Source organism: Scyliorhinus torazame, chromosome 29 (assembly GCF_047496885.1).
Source record: "Scyliorhinus torazame isolate Kashiwa2021f chromosome 29, sScyTor2.1, whole genome shotgun sequence".
Classification (NCBI taxonomy): Eukaryota; Metazoa; Chordata; class Chondrichthyes; order Carcharhiniformes; family Scyliorhinidae; genus Scyliorhinus; species Scyliorhinus torazame.
Window position 1 is genome coordinate 23,336,200 of NC_092735.1, and position 15,465 is coordinate 23,351,664.

Below are 15,465 nucleotides of genomic sequence, written 5' to 3' on the forward strand. Positions count from 1 at the left end.
GAGATCTAGGTGTACAGGTCCACACGTCACTGAAAGGGGCAACACAGGTGGAGAAGGTAGTCAAGAAGGCATACGGCATGCTTGCCTTCATTGGCCGGGGCATTGAGTATAAGAATTGGCAAGTCATGTTGCAGCTGTATAGAACCTTAGTTAGGCCACACTTGGAGTATAGTGTTCAATTCTGGTCGCCACACTACCAGAAGGATGTGGAGGCTTTAGAGAGGGTGCAGAAGAGATTTACCAGAATGTTGCCTGGTTATGGAGGGCATTAGCTATGAGGAGCGGTTGAATAAACTCGGTTTGTTCTCACTGGAACGACGGAGGTTGAGGGGCGACCTGATAGAGGTCTACAAAATTATGAGGGGCATAGACAGAGTGGATAGTCAGAGGCTTTTCCCCAGGGTAGAGGGGTCAATTACTAGGGGGCATAGGTTTAAAGTGCGAGGGGCAAGGTTTAGAGGAGATGTACGAGGCAAGTTTTTTACACAGAGGGTAGTGGGTGCCTGGAACTCGCTGCCGGAGGAGGTGGTGGAAGCAGGGACGATAGTGACATTTAAGGGGCATCTTGACAAATGCATGAATAGGATGGGAATAGAGGGATACGGACCCAGGAAGTGTAGAAGATTGTAGTTTAGTCGGGCAGCATCGTCGGCGCAGGCTTGGAGGGCCGAAGGGCCTGTTCCTGTGCTGTACTTTTCTTTGTTCTTTGTTCTTTTGTTCCCGGAGCTGCTCACAGTTCGATTCCCCGGTTACCCCGCCCGGTCTGCGGTGTATCGTTTGCTTCCTTCACCTGACACCGGAAACCGGAATAACAGAACCGCCAGTCGAATTTGGACAAAGGTTTTGTGGGGCCATTTTTCTTTTTTAATTCGGGATATGTGTCGATCGGCTGAACACCGTACTCGTCACTCGCGTTCGCTGAGTGGCTCCCTTAGTTTCCGAGAGAGGAGCACAGCGGGAGTGACTGGCACCATCCCTTCATTCTCACCAACGTCCGCAACGCACAAGAGAGTTTGCGGCAGAACCGGACACGCCCAGCGTTATAATGGAGGAACGAGGTCCGAAACTCTGTGGGGAAGAGTCAGGATTTTTTTTCTCCTCAGCAGCATTGAGACTTGTCCTTTGTTATAACCTGCCTGCTTACCATTGGCTGGGGACTAATGACAATCCCACAACCCTTTGGGAGTATGAGCTTCCCCAATGAGGGGGGCGGAGAAATCATTAGCAGACTCCCTGTATAAATAAAGCTGGCCAGTTTGGAAACAGCAGGAAGGAGTGTGCAGCAGGGGAAGTTGCTGCTGCTGTTATATATATCTGTTATTGTAAATAAATGTTATTACTTTGTATCCTCAAAACTTGTGCTGGATTGTTCGTGGCCCTTACAAAATCCTTCAAAACTTAACGGTCGGTCGGTAGGAATAAGCGATGGCAATGAGAGCAAGTAGCCAGGTGATTCACTCTCCCCACGTGTGTGGCCCCACTGATCCTGATGGGTATAGAATTTCTTCATGGGAGGGAAAAGAAAATATCTGACAAACGTTCAGCTCTGCGCTCGTCCATTAAGCCTTAATTTTCCCAGTTTAATAATAAACAGCAGAACGTGCTGGAAAGACTCAGCAGGTCTGGCAGCATCTGTGGGGAGAGAAACGGAGGCCGGAATTTTCCAGACCACAGTCACCCTGCACTTCGAACTGGTGAAGAGAATGCCGTGTTGTGAATATTTGCCAAGAGCTCAGGGCTCCGGGAAACAACTATCGCTCACGCAATGGCAAAGCATTTTGTCGCCCTCTTGCAGTGAGAGGAAGGCACTGCAAGAGGTATATTGTGCCTCTTCTGTGCATGCCTTTCATGCGCACTAAATAAGTATATGCAAATGTATGTGCTTGTTTGTATATGAGTGCGGTTCATAGAATCCCGACAGTCCAGAGGGAGGCCGTTTGGCCCATCCAGTCTGCACCAACACTCTGAAAGAGCACCCTACCGAGGCCCACTCCTCGCCCTATCCTTGTAACCCCAACTAACCTGCACATCTCTGGACACTAAGGGACAATTTATAATAATAATCTTTTTTTTTTGTAATAATCTTTATTATTGTCACAAGGAGGCTTACATTAACACTGCAATGAAGTTACTGTGAAAAGCCCCTAGTCGCCACACTCCGGCGCCTGTTCGGGTACACAGACGGAGAATTCAGAATGTCAAAATTACCTAACAGCACGTCTTTCGGGACTTGTGGGAGGAAACCGGAGCACCCGGAGGAAACCCACGCAGGCACGGGGGAGAACGTGCAGACTCCGCACAGACAGTGACACAAGCTGGGAATCGAACCCGGGGCCCTGGAGCTGTGAAGCAACAGTGCTAACCACTGTGCTACCGTGCTGCCCATAGCGTGGCCAATCCACCTAACCCGCACATCTTTGGACTGTGGGAGGAAACCGGAGCCCTCGGAGGAAACCCACGGGGAGAACGTGCAGAATCCGCACAGGCAGCCACCCGAGGTCGGAATCGAACCCGGGACGCTGGAGCTGTGAGGTGGGCGTGCTGACCACTGTGCCACACCGTGCCGCAATTGGAACTCTTGTTTTGGTGCCGACAAGACTAATTCACCTTTGGGAAGTCCTGGCTTCTGGGCAGACAGGTCGCCCAGCCCCAGTTGCGGCCTGCTAGCCTCTCAAGGAATGACTCTGGACTTACGTGACGCCATAACTCTTATTTTGATCGTGGTCTTGGTCCAATCCCCCTTCCTTTCCCTTATCGCTCTTTTATTATATGAGCGCAATGAGGTGTCTGTTGTGAAACTCCTTCACACACTTTGTGCGTGTGTAAAATATACCAACCTTCTTATTTTGCCTCAAATCGGGTTTGCTATGAAGTTCACTCCTAACTGAAGGGCCGCTGCTCATAAAGGGGAAAATCGAACTTCAAAAATTCCTTTCTGTTTACAGGCGGGTAATGAGAGGAGGAATCGGGGGAGCATTTTAAGGATGGTGAGCGATCGGTGCCCGCCATCCCAAGAGTCGGTGTCCAACACTGAGCCAGTGTTGATTGGCAGTGGGCGGTGTCATGATATGCAAACATGCAACCAATGAACACTCAGAATAGGACACAACCAATGGGCAGTCAGGACACTCAGAGGTGGAATCGCCACAAGGGGGCATGACATAAGCACTATAAAAGGGATGAGGCACTCATACCCTGCATCTCACCACAGACAGACATCTAGACAGTTAGACAGGGTTGATCAGCAGCCTCACACCCCAGCACGTTGTCATGATATTCAGGTAAACATCAAGGTGCAAACACACATACACACTGATGGACAGATCAACGGACCAATCAATACACACACAACACCACAGCCAATCACAGGCAAGAGCATACACACTATAAAACGGGGAACACGACACTTCCCGCTCATTCCAGCAGGAGACAGCTCAGGGCACAGAGCTCACAGCAAGCGACTCAGACATCCACCATGTGCTGAGTGCCACTCCAAGATAGTGTTAGGAATAGATCCACAGATTCAAGGCTTATGATCGAACCACAGTAACCAGTTTACCACTGTAAATATATGTTCGGAATAAAACTGAGTTGTACCATCCGCAACCGTGTTGGTTCGTCTGTGTAGCAGAGCACCCAACACAACATAGTACCAGGATTGGAACCCAGTAACTGTGGGACCGACCTACGCATTCTAACGAATCTGCCATCCTGCGCCATGGACACCGTCAGCCCGCCGCAGCCGCTACAAATCGCTGGAAACCTCGGCGTCAATTGGAAGCTGTTCAAACAGCGCTTCCAGCTCTTCCTGGAACCCAACGAAAGGGAGCGCGCTTCGGACACCAGGAAAATCGCCCTCCTCCTCTCCACGGCAGAGCAACACGCCATCCATGTCTACAACTCCCTGGTGTTCGCGGAAGGTGAGGACAAGACCAAGTACAAGACGGTCCTTCTCAAACTCAAGCAACACGTCAGCGTCGAGGTAAATGAGAGTTTCGAGAGGTATCTCTTCCAGCGGCGCCTGCAGGGTAAGGATGAGCCCTTTCAATCCTTCCTTACACACCTCCGTATCTTCGCGCAGTCCTGCGGTTACGACGCCACCTCCGATTCAATGATTCGGGCCCAGATAGTTTTTGGGGTCACCTCGGGCACCCTACGCCAGCAGCTCCTCAAAATTAAAGGCCTCACCCTAGCCTCCACAATCGAAGCCTGTGTCCTTCATGAAAACGCGACCAGCCGCTACGCCCAATTTCAAGCGGACGAATCGGCGCGGCAGGGGTCCTACGCGGCCGGATCGGCAAGGCAGGGGTCCTACGCGGCCAGATCGGTGAGGCAGGCGTCCTACGAGGCCGAACGGATCCAGGCGATCGAGTTCGTCCCGGCCCGCGGCCCGGACGAGGGCGGCCATTTCACGCGATTTCCACAGCCTCCCGCGTTTGTGCGCGCCACAAAAGACGTCGACGCAGAGGGACGTGATGCACAGGCGCGTTCGATGCAAGACCGAACAGCGCATGCGCGGTGGCGCAACGAACGCCATGACGTGCGGCAACTGCGGAGCCGGGCATTTAAAGCGGCAATGTCCGGCAACAAACCGACAATGCCTCCGCTGTGGCAAGATGGGCCACTACGCTGCCTGCTGTCGAGCAGCTCAACCTGCCAATGCTCCCCAATTCCGACAACGTCGCAGGGACATGCGGACCAATCAGCCTCCGTACTACGAGTCGTGCCCAGACGATATCCAGACCAGTGACACAGACGACCGGGACGCCTTCCGTGTTGCGGTCATTGATAGAAACCGGGGGTGAGATTCTCCGACCCCCCGCCGGGACGGAGAATCGCCGGGGGCTGGCGTGAATCCCGCCCCTGCCGGTTGCCGAATTCTCCACCACCGGATATTCGGCAGGGGTGGGAATCGCGCCGCGCCAGTTGGCGGGCCCCCCCCCGGCGATTCTCCGGCCCGGGTGGGCCAAAGTCCCGCCGCTAAAATGCCTGTCCCGCCGGCGTAAATTAAACCACCTACCTTACCGGCGGGACAAGGCGGCGCGGGCTGGCTCCGGGGTCCTGGGGGGGGCGCGGGGCGATCTGGCCCCGGGGAGTGCCCCCACGGTGGCCTGGCCCGCGATCGGGGCCCACCGATCCGCGGGCGGGCCTGTGCCGTGGGGGCACTCTTTCCCTTCTGCCTTCGCCACGGTCTCCACCATGGCGGAGGCGGAAGAGACTCCCTCCACTGCGCATGCACGCCGCCCGGAGATGTCATTTCCGCGCCAGCCGGTGGGGCACCAAAGGCCTTTTCCGCCAGCTGGCGGGGCGGAAATTTGTCCGGCGCGGGCCTAGCGCCTTAAGGTTGGGGCTCAGCCCCCAAAGATGCGGAGCATTCCGCACCTTTGGGGCGGCGCGATTCCCGACTGATTTGCGCCATTTTGGGCGCCAGTCGGCGGACACCGCGCCGATACCGGAGAATTTCGCCCCGGATGTCTCCAGGCAGGACCCACCAGCCGTTGCAAGTGAACAGTGTCAATCCGGGTGATGAATGGTGTGCCACCCTAACGGTCAACCGATCACCGATAACATTCCGTCTGGACACTGGCGCCTCCGCCAACCTCATAGCATGGTCAGCCTTCTACGCCATGAAGGTCAGACCACCAATTCGGCCGTCCCGTTGCAAGATGGTCGACTACAATGGAAACGTTATCCCGGCTATGGGATCCTGCCAGCTCCAGGTGACACACAGCACATACACGGCCACACTTCGAAATAGTCGGATCATCAAAGGACTCCCTGCTAGGCGCACAGGCATGCAAGGCTCTCCACCTCCTGTGCTAGGCGCACAGGCATGCAAGGCTCTCCACCTCCTGTGCTAGGCGCACAGGCATGCAAGGCTCTCCACCTCGTGCAGCGGGTCCACGCTCTGTCTCCGGAAGGCACATCAGACTTCCCGGATGCAGAATTTAGGGCACAGCTTCAATCGCTCCTCGCCCACAACCAGGAGGCATTCAAGGGCATGGGCACAATGCCCTATACCTACAGAATACGACTCAAACCAGACGCCACCCCGGTCATTCACGCACCTCGCACGGTCCCAGCGCCACTCAAAGACCGCCTCAAGCAGCAGCTGCAGGATCTGCAGGACCAAGGGGTGCTATCCCGGGTCACGGAGCCCACGCCATGGGTCAGCTCCATGGTGTGTGTTAAGAAGCCCTCTGGCGAACTCCGGATCTGCATTAATCCAAAAGACCTCAACAACAACAGAATGAGGGAACACTACCCCATACCCAAACGGGAAGAGATCACGAGCGAAATAGCCCGGGCTAAAATCTTTATAAAACTGGATGCCTCGAAGGGTTTTTGGCAGATCCAACTGGACCAGTCCAGCGGGAAGCTGTGCACCTTCAACACTCCTTTCGGCAGGTGCTGCTACAACCGAATGCCATTTGGCATCATCTCGGCATCCGAGGTATTCCACAGAATCATGGAACAGATGATGGAGGGCACCGAAGGGGTGCGCGTCTACGTTGACGATGTCATCATCTGGTCCACCACACCACAGGAGCACATCAATTGTCTCCAGCGCGGATACGGGAAAACGGCCTGCGCCTCAACCGAGCCAAGTGTTCTTTCGGCCAAACCGAGCTGAAGTTTCTGGGGGACCACATATCCCGGTCAGGGGTCCATCCGGAATCCGGATGCAGACAAGGTGAGCGCCATTACAGCCATGCCGCAGCCGGCAGACAAGAAAGCAGTGCTACGCTTCCTAGGCATGGTCAACTTCCTGGGGAAGTTCATTCCCAACCTTGCCTCCCACTCTACGGCTCTTCGCCTACTAGTCAAGAAGTCCACGGAGTTCCAGTGGCCGCCCGCACACCAGAAGGAATGGGAGGAGCTCAAAATTAAGCTCACCACAGCCCCGGTATTGGCGTTCTTCGACACATCTCGTGACACAAAAATTTCGACTGATGCCAGCCAGTCCGGCATTGGGGCGGTACTCCTACAGTGGGATGACACTGCGTCATGGGCCCCGGTCGCCTATGCCTCGTGGGCCATGACACCCCCACAGAACAGCGCTACGCGCAGATCGAAAAGGAGTGCCTGGGTTTGCTAACCGTAATAGACAAGTTCCATGACTACGTGTATGGTCTCCCCCAGTTTACCGTTGAGACTGACCATCGCCCCCTGGTCAGCATCATACATAAGGACCTGAACGAAATGGCCCCTTGCCTCCAGCGCATCCTACTCAAACTCAGGAGGTACGACTTCCAACTGGTCTACACCCCGGGAAAGGACTTTATCATTGCGGATGCCCTGTCTAGAGCAGTGAGCACACCGCCCGACTCGGAGGGGTTCGTCTGTTTGGTCAAAGCGCAGGTGGCCTTCACATCGGCAAATCTGCCAGCTGACGACTCCAGTCTGGCCCGTATTCGCCGGGAGACTGCGGCTGACCCCCTTCTGCAACGTGTGATGCGCCACATGACGGGAGGGTGGCTCAAAGGGCAGTGCCCGCAGTTCTACAATGTCCGAGACGACTTGGCCGTCATTGATGGTGTCCTCCTAAAGCTGGACCGGATTGTGATTCTGCACAGCATGCACAAGCTGGTCCTCGACCAACTACACGAAGGCCATCCGGGGGGTCGAGAAGTGCAGACGGAGGGCGCGAGAGGCGGCATACTGACCGGGCATCAGTGATGACATTGCCAATATGGTGCTCAACTGCCCCACCTGCCAAAGGTTTCAGCCGGCGCAACCTCCTGAGACCCTTCAGCCCCATGAGATGGTGACGTCCCCCTGGGCGAAGGTGGGTGTGGACCTGTTTCACGCGCTCGGCAGGGACTATGTAATCATCATAGATTACTTTTCAAACTATCCAGAGGTCATACGCCTGCACGATTTGACATCGTCCGCTGTCATAAGGGCCTGCAAAGACACCTTCACTCGCCATGGCATTCCGATTACTGTCATGTCGGACAATGGGCCCTGTTTTGCCAGCCAGGAATGGTCATCCTTTGCTGCTTCGTATGGCTTCACACAAGTGACGTCCAGCCCTCTGCATCCCCAGTCCAATGGAAAGGCGGAGAAGGGCGTTCACATCGTCAAGCGGCTCCTCTGCAAGGCTGCTGCAGCCAGATCAGATTTCTGCCTAGCCCTGCTAGCCTATCACTTGGCCCCACTAGCCACTCGCCTCTCACCAGCCCAGCTGTTGATGGGTCGCGCCCTCAGGACCACTGTGCCATCCATTCTGGTCCCCACAACCAACCATGCTCCAGTACTGCACAGGATGCAACAGCAGCGCGCTCGCCAGAAGATGGAATATGACACACGGGCAACTGATCTTCCCGCCCTGGCGCCTGGAGATGACGTCCGCATCCACCTACCAGATGGTGGCTGGTAAGCACCTGCCGAAGTTCTCCGACGCGTGGCTCCCCGCTCGTTCCTGGTTCGCATGCCTGATGGCTCCATTCGCAGGCGCAATCGGCGGGCTCTTCGCCTGCTTCTACGCTCGCTACGGGAACTTACACCGGTGCCACGCCCTCCTGTTGTTCCTGATGTCGACTTCGTGGAGCTTCCTGCCACCATGCCCATTCCGTCGTCGCCCGTGGCCAGGCCCATTCCTCAGCCGGTGGTTCCTGACCCACCCTTGAGGCGGTCAACCCGAATTCGTCGCCCACCTACTAGACTGGACTTATGAGCCTGTTTGAACATTGAACTCACTGATGCATAATATCACTGTGTTAATATGTTTCTATTTTTCCTTGTCGTTACAGGAGTTCGTTTTGACGTTCAACATTTCCCCGTCTTTTGTTTATGGTACAACCTCGTTGATATGTCGCACCTGACATCGCCCCTTGTATATAGTTTAGCCTCATGTACATGCTGTAGATATTGCACACACACACATTCAGCTGCACTCAGTACACATCTCTATTTATTACCACATAGGCACATGGTCTTGTAAAAAATGTCATGATATTCAGGTAAACATCATGGTGCAAACACACATACATACTGATGGACAGATCAACGGACCAATCAATACACACACAACACCACAGCCAATCACATGCAAGAGCATACACACTATAAAACGGGGAACACGACACTTCCCGCGCATTCCAGCAGGAGACAGCTCTGGGCACAGAACTCACAGCAAGCCACTCAGACATCCACCATGTGCTGAGTGCCACTACAAGATAGTGTTAGGAATAGGTCCACAGATTCAAGGGTAATGATCAAACCACAGTAACCAGTTTACCACTGTAAATATATGTTAGTAATAAAACTGAGTTGTACCACCCGCAACCGTGTTGGTTCGTCTGTGTAGCAGAGCACCCAACACAACACACGTGGTGTAGAGCAAGCTGGTACAGTTAGACTGAGTTACTACAGTTAGATTAGCAGAGAGTCGAACTCTTTTGAGAACTGTGTTGATAGTTCAATAAACACGTTGAACTCATTTCAGAGTCTGGAGCATCCTTTAGTTAAGACTGCATCAAGTAGCAGCCTGTGTTATCCGAAGCAGCATAACACAAGAGGCGGGACTTCCATGGGAGGTAGTCCTGGCCGTGAGAGCTGTCGGCCACTCTGGGTGTCGCTGACTCAGCCCAGCGTTTATTGTCCATCCCTAGTTTCCCTCGAGAAGATGGCGGCGAGCTGCCTTCTTGAACTGCTGCGGTCCCAAAGGTGCAGGTACACCCACTGTGCTGTTAGGGAGGGAGTCCCAGGATGTTGCCCCAGCGACAGTGAAGGACCGGCCGATATATTTGTCGATTGTCACGAAAACCCAAGCTGCTTCACGGATGTCCTTTAGGGGAGGAAATCTGCCGACCTTACCCCGGTCTGGCCTACATGTGACTCCAGACCCGCAGCAATGTGGTTGACACTCACAAGTTGGCTCTCAGTTCAGGGGCTGTTTAGCACAGGGCTAAATCGCTGGCTTTGAAAGCAGACCAAGGCAGGCCAGCAGCACAGTTCGATTCCCGTACCAGCCTCCCCGAACAGGCGTCGGAATGTGGCGACTGGGGGCTTTTCACAGTAACTTCATTTGAAGCCTACTTGTGACAATAAGCGATTTTCATTTCATTTCAGGGGCAATTAGGAATGGGGAAAAAAGCGACGCCCGCGCCCCATGAACACATTTTTTAAAAAATCCACGATGGTGGTTGTCAGTGGTTTGCCGCTTCCTGCTGCACCCTCGCTGACCCCGGAAACCTGCCCTCGCCGCCTGTCATACGGGGAAGGATTTAAAGGCTGACAATCAAACCTAAAATAAGCAAAATCCTGCGGATGGTGCAATCTGAACAGAGGACGCTGGAAAAACTCAGCAGGTCTGACAGCACCTATAGGGAGAGAGGAGAAACGGAGTTAGAACATAGAACATTACAGCGCAGTACAGGCCCTTCGGCCCTCGATGTTGCGCCGACCTGTGAAACCACTCTAAAGCCCATCTACACTATTCCCTTATTGTCCATATGTCTATCCAATGACCATTTGAATGCCCTTAGTGTTGGCGAGTCCACTACTGTTACAGGCAGGGCATTCCACGCCCTTACTACTCTCTGAGTAAAGAACCTACCTCTGCCATCTGTCCTATATCTATCTCCCCTCAATTTAAAGCTATGTCCCCTCGTGCCAGACATCACCATCCGAGGGAGGAGGCTCTCACTGTCCACCCTATCCAATCCTCTGATCATCTTAACGGTCGGATTTCTTTACCCGCTGCCAGTGTTCCCCCGCCCATGGATTCCCCAGCAGCGTGGAGTGGCTTCAACGGGAAATCCCATTGGCAAGCGGCGGGAAGACAGAGGGCAGGATTCTCCGGCCGCATCCGCCCGGCGATCGGAAATTCCCGCCCGAGGACAGTGGACATTTACCTGGTCCACGTCCCGCCTGTGGCCATCTTGCGGCGAGCGGGTTGGAAGAATCCAGCCCAGAATCCCGCCGCCAGTTAAGGCCCTCCGAGAAACACGCGGCTGGGGGACTGGAAAATCCAGCCAACATTTCGAGTCCACTTGACTCTTTGTCAGAATGGTATCGCACACATCCGCCTCCCACACTCCTTAGATTATGGACAGGTCCAGGCTGCTTCCTCAGGGAATGGGTATAAATATTTTTAAGAATGAGGGGGTTTATGGAGCATTGCATACGGGCGATACTTGAACAATGGGTCATCGCTAGGAGGGCTGACATGGGCCTTACTTCACCTGCGACGGGGGAGGGGGGGGATCGGATACATGATGCAAGTTATGAAATAATTCTCCTTTGTCAATTCCAGCGGACATCCACCAGATGGCGAGACACATCCACAAAGTCAATAAAAAGAGGCAAAGTTGCAAAGTGACAGGAGGAGGCCATTCAGCCCCTTCACCATGTTCTGCCAATTCTGTTCATCGTGGCTGGGCTGCACTACAATTCTATTTTCCTGCCTTCATTCCACACCTGCGATCCCCTTATCCAGCAGGAATTCATGGATCTCAGCCATGAAAACATAAATTGGCCTCTGCAGCCATCTTGGGGAGTTTGAATGATTAAAATCCTTCCTGGAGGTTGCCATTGACCAGAAACTGGACCAGCTATATAAATACTGTGGCTACTCTAGAGGTCAGAGGCTGAGAATCCTGTGGTGAGTAACTCACCTCCTGAACCCGCAAAGCCTATCCACCTGACAAGGCACAAGTCAGGAGTGTGATGGAACACTCTCCACTTGCCTGGATGAGTGCAGCTCCAACAACACTCAAGAAGCTCAACACCATCTGGGACAAATCAGCCCCGCTTGATTCCTCCCCTTCCACATCATTCACTTCCTCCACCACCGACGCACAGTGGCAGCCGGGTGTACCATCTACAAGATGCTCAGCAGGAACTCACCAAAGCTACTTAGACAGCACTTCCTAAACCCAAGACCTCTACCATCTAGAAGGACGAGGGCAGCAGATACTTGGGAACACCACCAGCTGGATGTTCTTATCATAGAATCATAGAAGCTACAGTGCAGAAGGAAACCATTCAGCCCATCGAGTCTGCACCGGCCCTTGGAAAAAGCGCCCTACTTAAGCTCACATCCTCGTAACCCCACCTAATCTTTATCTTTGGACACTAAGGGCAATTTAGCATTGCCAATCCACCTAACCTGCACATCTTTGGACTGTGGGAGGAAACCGGAGCACCCGGAGGGAACCCACGCAGACACGGGGAGAACGTGCAGACTCCGCACAGACAGTGATCCGAGCGGGAATCGAACCAGTGGTCCATGGCACTGTGAAGCAACTGTGATAACCACTGTGCAACTGTGCCGCCTCCTCCAAGTCACTCTCTAGGTCCTGGAAACATATCGGCCATTCTAATAATAATAATCTTTATTATTGTCACAGGTAGGCTTACATTAACACTGCAATGAAGTTACTGTGTAAGTCCTCTTATCGTCACATTCCGGCGCCTGTTCAGGAATACTGAGGGAGAGTTCAGAATGTCCAAATGACCTAACAGCATGCCTTCCGGGACTTGTGGGAGGAAACCGGAGCACCCGGAGGCAACCCACGCAGACATGGGGAAAATGTGCAGACTCCGCACAGACAGTGACCCAAGCGGAAACAGTCCTGTAGCCACTCGCTTAGCCTGTCCTTGTCCTTTGGAACTGTGTCCTCCCACTCACACAACACGAGATGGAAATACAGTGTTCAGGTCCACACCCAATAGCAGCAGGATAATTAACGGCTTCATATTCCTCTGTGGCAAAAAATAGCCCGAAGACAGCTCCGCAGACAACAACAATGTTCAGAATCTATCTGTCCAGTGCTCCTTTTAGCCATGACAGCGCTCGGAGCCTCCGAGATCCAACGTACCCAACTCCCCACTTCCGGCCACACTGTCTGGATCTCAAGATTTTGCCACAATGACCTCACCCGTTTGATCCCTTCCCAGGACATTCAGAATGGCGGGAATCCTTCCAGGGGAAGGAAGGGAAAAGAGGGCTGAGGTGGGGGTGAGCTGCATAGAGATGTGGGGGGGGGGGGGGGGGATGCTGGGAAAGGAGGACGGAGGCATTACTAGGAGGAAAGAGGAAGTAAAAAAAAAAAGACCTGCATTTATATAGCGTCTTCCGCTACCATGGGGCGTTTCAAAGTGCTTTACAGCCAATTAAGTCCTTTTAGAACTGTGGGCCCTGTTGTCGTGTTGGAAACATGGCAACCGATATGTGCACAGCAAGATCCCGCCAACAGCAACGCGAGGATGATCGGATCATCCGCTTTTGTGATGGTGTTTGATGGACGAATGTTGGTAGGGAAATTATTGGAAATGATTCTTCGAGATAGGATTTACTCACATTTGGAAACAAATGGACGTATTAGTGATGGACAGCATGGTTTTGTGAAGGGGAGGTCGTGCCTCACTAATTTGATCGAGTTTTTTGAGGAAGTGACAACGGTGATAGATGAGGGAAAGGCCACCGGGAAGAACTCTCCTGGCTCTTCTTCAGAATAGTGTCGCGGGATCTTTCACACCCATTCGAGAAGGCACAAGGGGCCTCATCCAAAAGACAGCGCCTCTGACAGTACAGCACCGACGTTGTCGCACCTTTAATTTTGCTAGGCCCAAGCCCTGGATTGGGGCCTTGAACCCAAAATCGTGTAATGTGGGGGGGTGAGCGTGCGACCAGCTGATACACGGCAAAGAATGGGGGGAGGTGAGGAAGGAGGAAAGGTGGGCAGTGAGAGAAAGCTTTGAGGCAAGGAGGCAATTCCTGACTCCACGAGCCTCTCTGCAGGTACAATTTCTTCAGGTAGTTTAAAAGAAATATTCGTTCATGGGATATGGCTATCCAGAACCTATTGTCCATCCCTTAAACTGAGTGGCTTGCTGGGCGATTTGAGAGTCAACGATCTTGACGTGGATCTGGAGTCACATGTAGGCCAGACCAGGTAAGGGCGGCAGATTTCCTTCCCTAAAGGACATTAGTGAACCAGGTGGGTTTTTACGACAATCAGCAATGGTTTCAAGGACATCATTAACTTCTAATTCCAGATTTTTATTGAATTCAAATTTCACCATCTGCCCTGGTGGGATTCGCACCCGGGTCCCAGAGTGGACATTACCATTACCCAGGGTCTCCAGCTTACTAGTCCAGTGACAATACCACTGCGCCACTGCTTGCTGTGCTCAATCAGATGTAGGCAGCACGGTAGCATTGTGGATAGCACAATTGCTTCACAGCTCCAGGATCCCAGGTTCGATTCCGGCTTGGGTCACTGTCTGTGCGGAGTCTGCACATCCTCCCCGTGTGTGCGTGGTGAAATTTGAACACTTTTCTCTGAGCTACTGGTCCAGTAACATAACCACTATGCGACCATGCCCTCTTGAGTGGGCATTTAATTATATTGTGTATTTGTAGATCTGCAGAGCATCATGCGCCAAAACAGGGGCGGCACGGTAGCACAGTGGTTGGCACTGTTGCTTCACAGCTTCAGGGTCCCAGGTTTGATTCCCGACTTGGGTCAATGTCTGTGCAGAGTCTGCATGTTCTCCCCGTGTCTGCGTGGGTTTCCTCCGGGTGCTCCGGTTTCCTCCCACAGTCCAAAGATGTGCGGGTTAGGTGGATTGGCCGTGATAAATTGCCCTAAGTGTCCAAAATTGCCCTTAGTGTTGGGTGGGGTTACTGTGTTATGGGGATAGGGTGGAGGTGTTGACCTTGGGTAGGGTGCTCTTTCAAGAGCCGGTGCAGACTCGATGGGCCGAATGGCCTCCTTCTGCACTGTGAATTCTATGTAGGGTCCTCAACTCTGGTCGGTCGGGGGTTTTCACCCTGGCAACCGGCCCCTCCCCTTCTTCGGAACTCCTCTGGTCACTGGGGAGTGAACTGACCTGATTTCTCTGTGGAGACCCTTCATAAACTCTCTGGGACAAATAGCCTCCCTCTGTGCAACAAATGACTCCAAGACCCGTCAACCTCTTTCCATTGGCAAGAAGTCTTGAGAGAAATTGAAAAACCTTTCCAACAGCGCCCCCCCCCCCCCCCCCACCCCCCCACCCCCCTGGCATTTCCCTCCAGCATTTGGTGACGGCGATGTCCAGGAAATGAATGATTTATTCCTGCAGATTCCAGGATAATCCCAGACTCGGTTTGGCAATCCAAAGGTGGCTCAATAATGGAATTATGCTGGAAGCAATACACCGGGAACATGCTGGTGGCACTAAGCTGGTCTGGCGGCACCTTTGGCGAGAGAGAAACCGGGTTCACGGGCAGAATGGTGTCACGGTAGCTGAGATTTCGGCCGATGACTGGAGAGCTGGCGAGATCCCCGCATCGCCACATCGTCAGGAAGGTCCGTTCAGGGACAGTGGGGGCGGATGCGCCACCCAAGGAGAGCCCCCGGCCAATCGGAGGCTGTGCTCAATAGCGCCGCCGGGGAGGCGGTGGCTGTTGCCATTACTGCGCACGCCCGAGGCCTCGGATTGACGGGCGACCCAGGCTTTCAGAAA